Source organism: Ochotona princeps, unplaced genomic scaffold (assembly GCF_030435755.1).
Source record: "Ochotona princeps isolate mOchPri1 unplaced genomic scaffold, mOchPri1.hap1 HAP1_SCAFFOLD_108, whole genome shotgun sequence".
Lineage (NCBI taxonomy): Eukaryota > Metazoa > Chordata > Mammalia > Lagomorpha > Ochotonidae > Ochotona > Ochotona princeps.
In genome coordinates, this window is record NW_026701256.1 from 94,418 (window position 1) to 108,097 (window position 13,680).

The following is a 13,680-nucleotide window of genomic DNA, read 5'->3' on the forward strand; positions in this document are numbered from 1 at the left end:
CAAATAACTTTAAAATATATTTGTCAAGTTTTAAGGCACACTGTTCATGAGTAAATCTTATACACATGGATCTCAGAACTTCAGCATTGGTAACCTAGAAGATGTTTTTTTCAATAAATATCTCAAGGATCTTTATTTCTCTGATTAACATGTTCCATCTTACACCACTAAGCATAGACCTATGATTATACTATCTTTCTCCTATCTGCCAGAAAGACATGTATCTGGCAGTGTTACTGCATAACATTCATTTTAAGTTCAAGTTTGGAGCAGTTCAGGCCTTAGGATATCCCTTTAAAACGAAGAAATTACCTTCATCAAGCAGATGAAAGAAAACCCCGATTATTAAAAGTTTTCTTATGGTTAGAATGGTGCTCATGGATTGCAATTGGCAAATCCCTTGGATATCAGATTTCCTCTATTTCCTATTGTCTCCTTCTGAAATTTTATGATCAAAAAGTCACAGACGCACCGTGAAGGCGGGTTATTTCTGCCTCTTTTACTCCACAAGTGTTGATGTGCAGCAGAACCTTCATATGAGCACGCAGCTGTTTCTGAAGCGATCCCATTGGTGTTCCCGTTTTGGGGTGCTTTTAAACTGATGTGAATGTAGTGATTTCCAAATGAAGATGGTGTTTTCATCACTTTGTTTTAAGTACACCTTTTTGTCTTTTCTTTGGCATTTTTAATTATGGCATTATCTCCACTCATGCAATCTGTGGGCATTGTGAAGTGGGGGTTCCACAATATAAGTACAAAAATATCCTGATGGCTGAGTGAAAAACCAAACTGTACACTAAGCCAGAGGGGAATGGGTAACACATATTATGTAGGTAAATGACATAAAGGGATTATTCATGTTCCAGTCCAGAGCTGGATTGCATGAAAATTGTCGCACAACTCAGAATGTGACAAAAGATTGATAATTCATTTAATGGGATGTACAGTAAGTAATAGGGTATTAAATACATTGGACAATAGGACGCTGGACTCCATTGTCTATGCCTATGATGTCAGGACAAAATTAAAGGGCAGAAAGATGGACTTATGGCTGTTTATGAAGAACTATAATATTTTAATGATCTGGGGTGAATCAGTGGTGGGAGGAATAAACGGAAATGCAAGAGTCTGGAGTTTTAACATAAAATACTAAAAAATCAAAATTAAAAATATTTCTAAACCTCGCATTTTAAGTTTGGACTGAGATTGGTCAAAGGTATTTAATCTACGAGAATGGCACTGTGGAATAGTGGGGATAATGCAATTAGAGGGGCCGATTGTCTCTTTCTGGTAAAAGTTAACCTTAGCTCAACCACGCACCTCTGAACTTTGACCAATGGGAGATTTGCAAATGTGATGCAAGTAGAGGTGTGAAAAGTGACATTTTCTGCCCCTTCCTATCTCCTCTTTCTCCATAGACAGAGGCAGAAATTACCTGCTGTTGCCAAAGAGACTAAAAAAGAGGCAGCTGAAAGACCAACAAAACATCCCCACACTGACATTGTCAGCTGACTACAGTACTTGATTGACCAGTGAGACCAGAAATACTCAACTGAGCTGGACCCCCAGTAAAGCTGTACTCACGAGCAAACAAAATGATCAAAGCCAGTAAGTCATCAAATGCTTTTATTTTGTGGACAAATGAACTTTATAATGAAATCTAGAATTTCATGGGGGAAACATTGAAAATAGTTTCTCAATAATAAAAAAATGTACTTTGTAAAATTAGAGTTTGATATGATATGGAATCAATACATTCATCGTTATGATGGATAATCAGTAAGTTAGGTTTATAAAAGAATAGATCTGTAAGATTCATGGGATACATACATATGATATTTCAAGTAGTTACAGTATACATAGCTTAGTGCTTTTGTCGAAAATTGGTCATCTGTCTTCCTCTACTAAACAGTTGTCTCATGCAGAGGTTATTTCTTTAAGTCATAACATCAGGCATTACAACATAACATTTTAACAGTAACTGTAATTCGGTAAAATCAGGCATTAGAACATAAGATTTTAACGGTAAGTGTAATTTGGTAAAATCAGGCATTAGAACGTAAGATTTTAAGAGTAACTAATTCGGTAAAATCAGACATTAGAATGTAAGATTTTAACGGTAAGTGTAATTTGGTAAAATCAGGAATTACAACATAAGATTTTTAACAGGTAGTGTAATTCATTAAAATCAGGCATTAGAACGTAAGATTTTAACAGGTAGTGTAATTCGGTAAAATCAGGCAATAGAACGCAAGATTTTAAGAGTAACTGTAATTCAGTTTTTAGTTGTTATATGAGCTCTTAAAATCATTTTTTCCAAGTAGGTCAAGCTAGGTATGTCAAAATTGGTATATATGTCAATATCAGTATAAGCGAACAGTACCCTTTTTCAATAAATATGGTACTATTACTCTGTCATTCAGATTTTTGAAGTTCATGAATATTCGATAATAAGTTGTTTATTATCACACAAAATCTCTGTGACTTACTATGAGATTGCCAAAAAGTCATGTTTCAGAAAAAAAATTGTTTTTTGTTGTGACCGATATAATGAAGACTTATGGACATATGAGAAGGCAATGTAGCTGATATTTTTGAGAAATGATTTTTGCATTGATAAATATATTCCAGGAATTAAAAATTTAGAAGACATTTTTGATGAAATTCTGATTGGCTTTTTGTTATAGAAAGTACGTCTTTTGATTTTTCCTATGCATCGAATCTTTTGACTCTTAATGTTCAATTTTATAATTACTCAGCTAATGTTTTCAACAAGGGCTAGGAATCACTTCATCATTGTGTGCAGTATTTAACTAATAACATTGTCATAGGTGTTCGATAAATTCATATTTAATCTTCAGTTTCTACAGAATTTTAAAACCATCATTTCTCCTGGGGATAACATCCAGCTTATTAATGGTATAGAAGCACATTTGTTTCAATCCTACAAATGAACAGATATTTCAAAATAAACAAAAAAAGATAAAATTAAAAACTATAAAAATGAATTTAAACATGAGTTGGTATTGGCACAAAAAAATTACATCCATGCATATATTTCTCTGGTATATATTTTCATGAAATTTTTTCTGAGATCTCTGAATATTATGCTTATATTAACAGAGACAATCTCATAAAAAAGTTTATCAAAATACATACTAAAAAATCTATGCATAGATTTAAAGTTTTTGTACCAACTCAGCTCACTTTTTAAATTCATTCTTACAGTTTTTACTTTATCTTAAAACATTCCTTATGTAGGAACTAGAAATCCCCTTGAGTAATGACGATGAAAACTAAAGGGTGACATTAACTGAGCTGATATTTTGGAACAGCTTATTACTCTGTGTGCTGTTTAAAGTCTCTCAATGCTAAAAGAAAAAACTGAGTTTGTAGTGATTCCTATGTTGTTAACAAAAAAAATTGGCTATTTCTGGGCATAAATTTCATCCCAATTTTGAATTTTTGCATTTTCTTCTTAAAAACAGAGTTTGGGTTAATATTGAAATTTAGAAAATTAGACATACAAAAGTGTGAAAAATACTAAAAACTGAATAGGCGGAACAGAAGAGCTGTGTGGCCTTCTACTAGATGTGTCTTCTGTCCGTAGGATTTCTTGAGCCTTCTTGCCAATCATTTGGTCTTCCAAGTTGCCAGGATGTTTCTCTGTTGAAGAAAAAACCAGAAAGAATGTTCTGGTTAATAATCATCTCACAGTGTGGAAGCACCCTGAATCCTGCTTTAAGGACTTTCACCAAAGATTTCCTCCAAGCAATGAAGGGACTATCAAACCATTGCCAATAATCAGCAGTTTGAGGAGTAGGTGTTAGAACTGTTGCAGGGAAGGTAAAGAAAGAAGTCCTAAGGAATCATGCCAAATGAACCCTTCAGTGACTGACAAGACAAGGACAGGAGACATGGCGGTGAGCATGCCAGGATCACTCCTGGGATCCTCTCCAAATAGAAAACCCAGGTAAATCGCTGAAACTGAGTGTGGATCACATCTGGGAGTGGTGTTATTAATCCATTCAAGAAAAATGACTTTTTAAACATTTATTTATTATTTTTAATTCATTAATTACATTGTATTATGTGACACAGTTTCATAAAAAGTCTCAGTGTCAAAGAGTGAAAAAATAGATTATTATAAATCCAGCCATAACACTCATCATGATGATGTTCATGGGGTTTCAGAACATTTAAGAAAAATACAAGTTGTGAGAAAAAAATGGATACTTAGTCTTTCTGATCCCAAATGAATTCATGTTCAAAATTCACACTACATAGGTTATCTTTGAATTCTGTGTTTGTAGAAAGCATTCACACTGAAGGGACCTGGCAGCTCAGCATGTTAACATTCAATGCTCAACTGTGAGACAATGAATCACTTGAAACAAAATGGTTGTTTTAGTTTTGGTAACTCAATTTTGTCCAAAGAACTGCATTCATTCTTCATGGACAGAAACAGAAGATGCCAAGCAAACTTTTTTTTAAATGCAATCATTCTAGAAAAAAAGTAGTTCTTAGTGTGAGGTTAAAAGATGTGCATAGCAAATTTAAAAACATAGGGAACAATGCCAACTCAGCTTCCGTCTTCAGTAACTCTGAAGGAAGGGGACAGTAGACAGGGGTGGGCCTACGCTACACTCAGGCTGACACCATCTCTCACTGTATAATTTGGTCATTGATTACACTTGAGCTTCTCTGTTTTGCATGTGTAGCTTAATTCCCTCTGCTAAAGAAAAACAAGTCATTTTCTTAGTATATTTTCAAGCAACAGTCTTGTATCAACATCTGAGCGCAGGAAAAAAAAATAACAATTTGACCAAAATACAATATACCCATGATACTTGTGATGAGGATTTTAAGGAGGTTTCCAATTCACCATGGAAACAAGCTGATGAAAAAACTACAACTTATGAGAAGATAATGATTTGATACCTTTTGGACCAAAGTGACTTCCTATTGCATACTTCTTCACACATTTAACATTTTGTATTCAACTGTAACATTGTATCCCTAGAGTAAGAGCTATTCCTTGGAAAAGCCAGAGTGAGGACATAAAAAAAAATAAACTAGTGGCTTGTAAACTGCAAATTCAGTGTTCTACTGACCACCAGGATGAGAGACATGAGGAGTAACAGGAGTCTTAGTTTAGGTGCCACATGCACAATTCTCTGCCAAGACACTGTACCACTTTAAGAAACTTAAGATTTCAAGCCAAGTTAGAAAAATGAAACATGCTGAAAAAGTAATCCTTTGACTGGCACACAGAGTATCCAGGAATTATGCTAAACCAGCTTTTTAGTACCACAGAGGGCCAACAGATGACATATGTGGGATCAAACAGAATCAGGCTAGGCTTGTTTGACATTGGGAGCTTTTGGTCGTTCAACATACCTGGCTCGGGCTCAATTCTGGCAGCTACATTACATGATCTGTTGAAGAAAAAACAAAACAAAACAAAAATTGTCAAAATACTTGTAGATCACATATCCAACTCCATATCTGACTGCACTGAAAGAACTTATTCAAAATCCATGCAGTACCAGTTCCTATTGCATACTGATACTTTTCTGATTATTTTCTGAGATTAGCTTATTAAAATATGTATACTAAAAAAAAGGATCATGGCTTTAATAACTTTTGAGAAAAAAATGTTTATAATTCACCCATTCTTTTCTTTTTCTTTCATTCTTGACTATCATTGGTATTAGTGACTTACACTTACTCCAGCAGGAACAAAAGGTAAAGAAAAACCAAATGGTCTGATAATCGGAAAAGTGCTGTGTCCACTGGTGTTCCACTGAGAGCTCAAGGAACTTGCAGCAGCCTGTTCGCCGTTCAGAGGTCCTGGGCTGGGTCAGACTCCATGTTTGGGGTCCTGGCTGCAGCCACCGTGACCACGTGGTGAGCTGGGCCTAGGCCTGCCTGGGCTCAAGAGGCTTCTCCCTTCCTGGTAGGTAGGCTGGGAGGGCATCTCTTGGGAAAAAGGCAGGCCCTGGCTCAGGACAGAAGAGCATGCAGGCAGAATGACGGTCTTTGTTTAGGGGCCTCATGGACAGTCCTCCTGAGATGAAGCGCAGGCCTGGCTTCCTCCCTCAGTGGATGATGCTTGTACAATCAGTGTTATTAAACAATGGGTGGTGTTCCAATGTGTATTTATTTATTCTGTTGCAGGAAAATGAAACTTTATTTAAAAATTTTACAGAAATAGATTCATCTAAGTATTGGACAGTGGTAAAATATTCTGAATCCCAGCATTATGCACTTATACTGAGGATTTTCATGAGAGTTTTGAGACCTCAGGCCAAAAAATTAAGGGTAGTACACATTACGATAGATAGATTTAAGCTTTTTCTTTAACAAAGTATATTTGTATTCTGGATTCCTTTTAAACATGTGTTATTTTTATCTTTGAATACCATTTGTGCAGAAAGAATTGGAGTTACACTACAATATCAAAGAAGGATAAAGACAGATAAGCCGAGTGCATCTGGTCATTTGGAGTGTGTCCATTTAGTATGCAACTGTAAGACAACGACGGAACAGCCTGAAGCAAAATGGTTACGTTCCACTGCAGCACGTGTTCCTACGGAATCCCATCCACTCCTCATGGACAAGGATTTACAGCAATGCTTGCAAAATGCTATGCAAGCATTTGAGAACCAGTAGTCCCTCATATGAGGTCAAAGGAAGTGACTGAGAAGTAAAATCCTAAAGAACATGCCAACTGTGCTCTTCCGGAGATCAGAACACACTAGACGCGGATGGGCCCACGCCCTAGGTCAGGTGTCAGCTCCCACTCAAAAGTTCTGGTCAGCCATTCTATGTGACACTGATCTTGATGGCAGTGCTGGTATCACTTCTTCTGCTAAAGCAAAGCCTGGAGTTTTCTCAGTATAGCTGAAGACAATATACTCATTTCAACCTTGAGTGGCAATGAAAAAAAAACATCAAAACCTGATAAACCCATGGGACTCATGTGGCTTCTGAGACACAACAGAGATAAGATTACACAGTTACTGCTTGATGAAAATTTGATGTCTAGTCTGAATACTTTTGAGAGAAAAACGCCTGTATGCTAAATTTATTTTTAGATTTTACATTTTTGTCACTGATAGCATTTTTGTACTTGGCATCACAACCACACTTTGATAAAGCAAAAGACAAGGGATAAAGAAGCTGACAGTGCTGTTAGTGTTCCATAACAAGTGATAGGAAAACATTAAACTACAGCATGATCTCAGTTTGGCTGCCTCTTGGCTGATTCTCCCCCGAAGAACCCCTTCCTCCTTATGTGTAAGCTGCAGATTTCAAATGAAGCTAGAGAACTCAAACATGCAAGTTTTGACGGAGTTGCCTTTTGAGTTACATTAAAGCAAGCTCAAGGAAAATCAAAGAAAATGCTAAGGAAGTAGGCTGACTCGACTCTGTAGTGACTAAGAGATCAAGGGACAGAAGTCACCAATTGGCATTGAAATAATGTGTTCAGGCAACATACCTGACAAGACATCAGACTCCATCCTGATAGAACATCACCTGTTGAAAATGGGAGATAAAAAAATTCTTAGTGTGTTTTTAAATATCATTTAACCAGCTGAAAACTGCAACACAATATTTTTCACCACAGACTTATTCTCACAATGTGGGTGTTTATGAGACTGCCAGCATACAACACACTCTATGAAAACTTATCCATAATAACACAGTTTATAATTTTGAAAATCTCAGAGCAACACAAGTATTAATTTTAAATGCATCATGAGCTTTCTAATATTTCTCAGTCCAATTATGTCTTTACCAGTGTAGTTTACATCATTAAAGAACAAAGATAAATACATAGAAAAGGAAAGGTTATAGGAAGTAGAAAAGTGCCAAGTCATCATTCTGCTTGATCCGCGCAGTTCTGAAGACTTCATCAGATGAGGAAGGTTACTCAGTTTCTGGCAACTTAGTTTTTAGTGGGCATTTCAACTAATTATAGGGCAGAAAGAAGAAAGAAATCCAAGAAACCATGCAGACTACTCCATTAAGTCCCTCAGAAGACAGAGGGCTTCTGATATGGGTGCACCCCTTTCCAAGCTGTAGTGGTGCCCATCCACTGATGCTTGGAGGACTTGGTCCAGTTCTACTCATGGACTTGGACACTGGGTGGCATTCCCAAGTGGGCTTGATGATGACAAAGCAGAAAAACTGATGATGCCTGTGGATGTGTTCAGAAAACTGTCTCACCTCTGGATCAGAGCACACATGGGAGATTTGCCATCCCAACATCACCTAAAGTGGGGTTTTCAGTGAGGCTAGCCTCAGCAACACAACCAAACTTAAACACAGATCATGAGATAGAATGCAGCGATGGAGCCATTTGAATGTTGAGCGAACTCCTTCATAATTCCTGTCAGATGTGTATTTTTGATTTACAAGCAGTGGCTTTCAGAGCCTCGCAGTTACCCCTTTCAGAAGTTAAAGTATAAAAAGTATAACAAACTTCTTGGTGTCCTGGGAAGTGCCTCTTGAGTGTGCTACTGAGAGACAACACTAGCACCATAGGAAAGGAAGTGGTTCCCTCAGTGCATGTGCCCTGTGGGAACTTGTCACTCAGGAGTTCAATTCTTAGGCAGAAAGAATGTTGGAAAGCACCAATGCAGTCTTGCAGAAAAAGCATCCCTTATTGTTTGTATTGTGTGTGAGTGGAGAACATAAGGTGCTTGAACAAGGGATTTGGCTAATTAAACACATGAAATAGGGGGCACAGGTTAGAAAATAATTGGGGCCCATAACCAACTCAGGCTTGGCATCATAGGCCTCTGGCTGACCGGACTTATTTGACACATCATTCCAGGTTTCCTGCAGGTGGAATGGGAAACAAAACACGCCTTATGTGAGCTCCAAGCAAGAGTCAACAGCCCTCAGATGGCAGGCAATAAAAACTGCTTACAACAACACAAAATCCATGCCTAAAACATATTCCTGGAAGAATTTTGACTATCCTGTACTTCATACAATCATGTAGCAAGGGAGAATAGTGCTCGGATAGAATTGAGTGTAAGAACATATAGACATCTTTGTATGTTATTTCTGAGAGCATTTCAATTGGCCAATGAGTGTCACCACTATCTCCTGAATATCAAGGACACTTTCAGAAGGCATTAGGATAGAGAACGGTGAAACGATCAGATCAGGGGCCATGGTGTGCAGGGAGACAATGGAATCGTGGTTGTCATAGTGAAGTGAGTACCCAAACGGTTCCCCAAAGGATCACCACTCATCCTGCACAGCTCATGACAGATTGCAGCAAAGATAAAACCTCATGTGAACTTGTATCAAAAGGGAATTTCATACAAGGTACATGATGACATAGGGCATTGAAAGGGAAGCCTGAGGAGGCATGTTCTTGGGGCTCCCTAGCAACATAGGAGAGAGGAAAGGATGCAGGATGAGCCAAACTAGCACCTGGATTTGGTGCCCATTAACACGTGGTCACATGAGCATTCTGCTCATTTATACTATTGGATGCTGTATCCCATTTGTGTTCTGCTGTCCTTTGTCTTTTTAACTGAAAAAAAAGGTTAGTCTGTCTTCATAGAGTTGCAGAAAACAGACTCAGTATCAGATGAAAATAAGTTCTTTGAAACCCAAGCATCAACCTATTGAGTGATAAACTGTATGAGAACAACAACAATTATCAGTGATGTAAAATGCATGTGGGAAACAAAGTGTAGAGGTAATAGAGCTTCTGAGTAGACACTTGTCATTTGAAATTCATTCTGTTGGAGCAACATGCATAGGTCCAGCATTGAAACACCCTTGTGATCTGAACAAAGGGTACAGCTGGAAATCCTGAAAGGCTCCGGTAACACGCAGAGTAACTATTCAGTGGGCAGTTGTCCATGCAGAACGGAATAAGTAACTGGGTAATTGTAGGGTCTCAGTACAAATGCCAACAGGGCAAGTCACCGTCCAGAAAAATCTATCCCTCTGGGGTAGAGAGATTGAGGATGTCAAAGACATTGGTGGTAAAAAATCTAGACAAACTATAAAAAAAAGAACCACAAGGGTCATGCACAAGAATTGTGGCAGACATAAAAGCCTAGCTCAACCTTGGGGTCAATGTTTATCGGGAAATCAAACTTTATTCCATACCTGAGTCTGATGTCGAACCCATTGTGAAATTTAATATCTCTGTTGAAGAGAAATAAAAAACCAAAAATCTGAGTGTATTTTTCAGAAAAAAGACCCATATCCACATTTGGGAACATCACAAATATTCATACACCCAGACATCACAGAATCCTATGGTGAGACTTAAGACATTTCCAAGGTTCCATGATAAAAAGCCTTTTCAAAGCATTCTATGAGAGTTTGACAGGGAGATGTCAACCACTTTGGGGCCACAACACTCACATACAAATAATTTTTGGAGATGGAATTCATTACTGATATTGCTTTGTGTTTTAACAACTGCCCCTTATAGTTCCACAAAGAAAAGTAACAGGCAATTAGGGAACCTGGGAGGCAGATGAGTGCCCACTCAATGCTGTGGTGGATCAAGGATATAACAGGTGACTACTGCCTTGCTTTCCAGGACACAAAAACAAGTCTCCATCAAGAAATTGGTCTACCCTGCACAACTACAGGGAGTAAACCCAGGAGAGGAAGGCTGCCCACGACACATGCCACTGAAACTGTCTCTCTACCACTTTAGGAAAGTGGTTCCCCTGGGAGCCGTGGTTCTTATTTCCTACCTGAATCGGCACAGTCAAATCTGTCACTTTGGACGAGTCTGAAAGGAAACAAAACAACAATCCATCTCAGATTGCTTGCATAAAACACACCCAAAGTGACATCTTGAAACAGCAACACACAGCGCTCCAACAAGCTCCAGCTTGGCATCATGTTCCCCTGGCAGCCCTGGTTCTTATTTCCTACCTGAATCGGCACAAACAGCCAAATCGGTTATTTTAGATGGGTCTGAAAGGAAACAAAACAACAATCCATCTCAGATTGCTTGCACAAAACACACCCAAACTGACATCTGCAAACAGCACCACACAGCGCTCCAGCTTGGCATCATGTTCCCCTGGCAGCCGTGGTTCTTATTTCCTACCTGAATCGGCACAAACAGCCAGATCAGTCACTTTGGATGAGTCTGAAAGGAAACAAAACAACAATCCATCTCAGATTGCTTGCATAAAACACACCCAAAGTGACATCTGCAAACAGCAACACACAGCGCTCCAACAAGCTCCAGCTTGGCATCATGTTCCCCTGGCAGCCGTGGTTCTTATTTCCTACCTGAATCGGCACAAACAGCCAAATCGGTCACTTTGGATGAGTCTGAAAGGAAACAAAACAACAATCTATCTCAGATTACTTGCATAAAACACACCCAAAGTGACACGTGCAAACAGCAACACACAGTCTCACAGATCTTCCTGCCATCAGCTTTGAGGTTGAGACCCGTGAGATGTCTGAAGCTCATTCATAAAGAGTGCGAGCAATGCTTCCTAGTTGAACAGAGTGGCTCCATTTCACCCAGACTGGGCCAAGGCACTTCAGATGCCACTGCGATCTGCTCACTGCCACCAAGAGCCAGCAAACAAAGCCCCATTGGCCACGACAACGCATCACTGGCAGAGTTGGTTGTACCCTCAAACACACAATGCCACGCAGCATGCAAAGATGCCAACCAGATCTCATTGTGTCTGAGCAAAGCTAAGTGCCCTTGCAAGTTGTGTCAGAGGTCGTCCAACTGGTCCATGGACGAGGTCTCCCATGTGTCCTTAGTCTCAGTGCAATTGCACATCCCATGGATGGAATTTGGGCCATCTCCTAGGACACAGGGACCTTTTGAGGTCTGTTGCTGACCTGGCACTGACCATGAAAGGGGATTCTCAGACACATTGCAAAGGGCACCTGAGTCACACCAGGAAAGGCCACAGTTGGCAGAGGTGCCCCCAACAAGCTCCAGCTTGGCATCATGTTTCCCTGGGAGCCCTGGCTCTTATTTCCTACCTGAATCAGCACAAACAGCCAAATCGGTCACTTTAGATGGGTTTGAAATGAAACAAAAAAACAACCAATCTCAGATTACTTGCATAAAATACACCCAAAGTGACAACTGCAAACAGCAACACCTAGTGCTCCAACAATCTTCAGCTTGGCATTATGTTCCCCTGGGAGTCCTGGCTCTTATTTCCTACCTGAATCGGCACAAACAGCCAAATCGGTCACTTTGGATGAATCTGAAAGGAAACAAAACAACAATCCATCTCAGATTACTTGCATAAAACACACCCAAAGTGACACGTGCAAACAGCAACACACAGTCTCACAGATCTTCCTGCCATCAGCTTTGAGGTTGAGACCCGTGAGATGTCTGAAGCTCATTCATAAAGAGTGCGAGCAGTGCTTCCTAGTTGAACAGAGTGGCTCCATGTCACCCAGACTGGGCCAAGGCACTTCTCTCATTCAACTTCTCTTGGTAGGTTGGATTTTCTATTGGGGTTGCTTGAGTGTTTGGGAATTGTCTTTCTTCACAGCCTTTCATGGCAGACCAAGTTTCAACTCCACCCAGGCATCATTCTCTCCTACCAGCGACTCCTTGGCCTTACTTAGGTATCTTTAGGATAGCATTAGGCTCTGTTCAATGAAGAATCAGGGGTGGAAAGATAGGTTTAAGGATAGAGCTACACCAGTGATTCATGTCAACCTCTTCTTTTTCAGTCCTGACACTGGCTGCTGTGTGCATGGCTCTCCCGTTGCAGGAGGCTGTTGATAAGTATGAGTAGAGCAAAAGCTGAAGAATATAGGAAAGTTTCTACTTGGACTTCCTAGTTGTGTTCCTATTTGGTGTTGACAGTGCAGTTAAATAAACTGAATAGTTTGTGACAAAATAAATTTAGATCTGAGAATTGCATCGGTAATCTTATATTATAGCTGCATAATCAAATGTAGCAAAGACAGAAAAAATGCAAATGCCCTTGCAAATATGAGTGGCTAAAACTGTGGCACATACACTCCCTAGAATATTATTAAGCTGTCGAAAAGAATGAAGTCATATTGTTAGCAACTAAGTGATCCCAATTATGGACCTTTCTGCTCAGTGAAATAAGTGAAGTATCAATGAGCAATACCATATTTTCTATCTAATAGTAAAAATTCAACTTCTAATTGGAATGCATGGTGTCTAGAAAATGGAGAATTTAATATCCAGATATCCAGATTCTTTCAGCATACACAGAGTTATCCACCTAATTAGCATTGACAAGTGGATAGTGAGATCAACAAAGAGCTATTCTTACAGCATATCTCTGGGATCAGTAAGTCTCCACTCCATTCATGTGACATTCAGTGACATTCAGTACAGTGGTCAATAATTCCATACCAATACTACTTGGTGTGAATAAGAACCCAGTGGGTGTGGTAAAGTCTACCTCTCCTCTGATTCTGGTCTTGGTGTGACTACATGAATCCTCTTCACAGCGCACATGCTTGTTGTGGTTAAAGCACAAGCTAATATTTTTCTCTAACTGTGTTGGCTATATTTGGAGATATGTCTGGATTAGATGTGAATGATATTACCACCTTTTGATTTCTTTGATTTCCACTTTATCCTCATCAAGGACACCAAGCCAACTATCGTAGAGTTCCATTGTAAAAGGAGTTCCAGTTATG

General features: G+C 39.2%; 1 long non-coding RNA gene across 1 annotated transcript; it reads right to left on the bottom strand.

Moving 5' to 3' along the window:
* Window positions 1–3,537: 3,537 nt before the first annotated feature.
* Window positions 3,538–7,650, bottom strand: LOC131479424 (uncharacterized). The gene is made up of 3 exons (XR_009244865.1): window positions 7,505–7,650; window positions 5,401–5,438; window positions 3,538–3,666 (listed from the first exon to the last, which is right to left on the bottom strand). It is a non-coding gene; the product is annotated as an uncharacterized LOC131479424 (long non-coding RNA).
* Window positions 7,651–13,680: the final 6,030 nt, after the last annotated feature.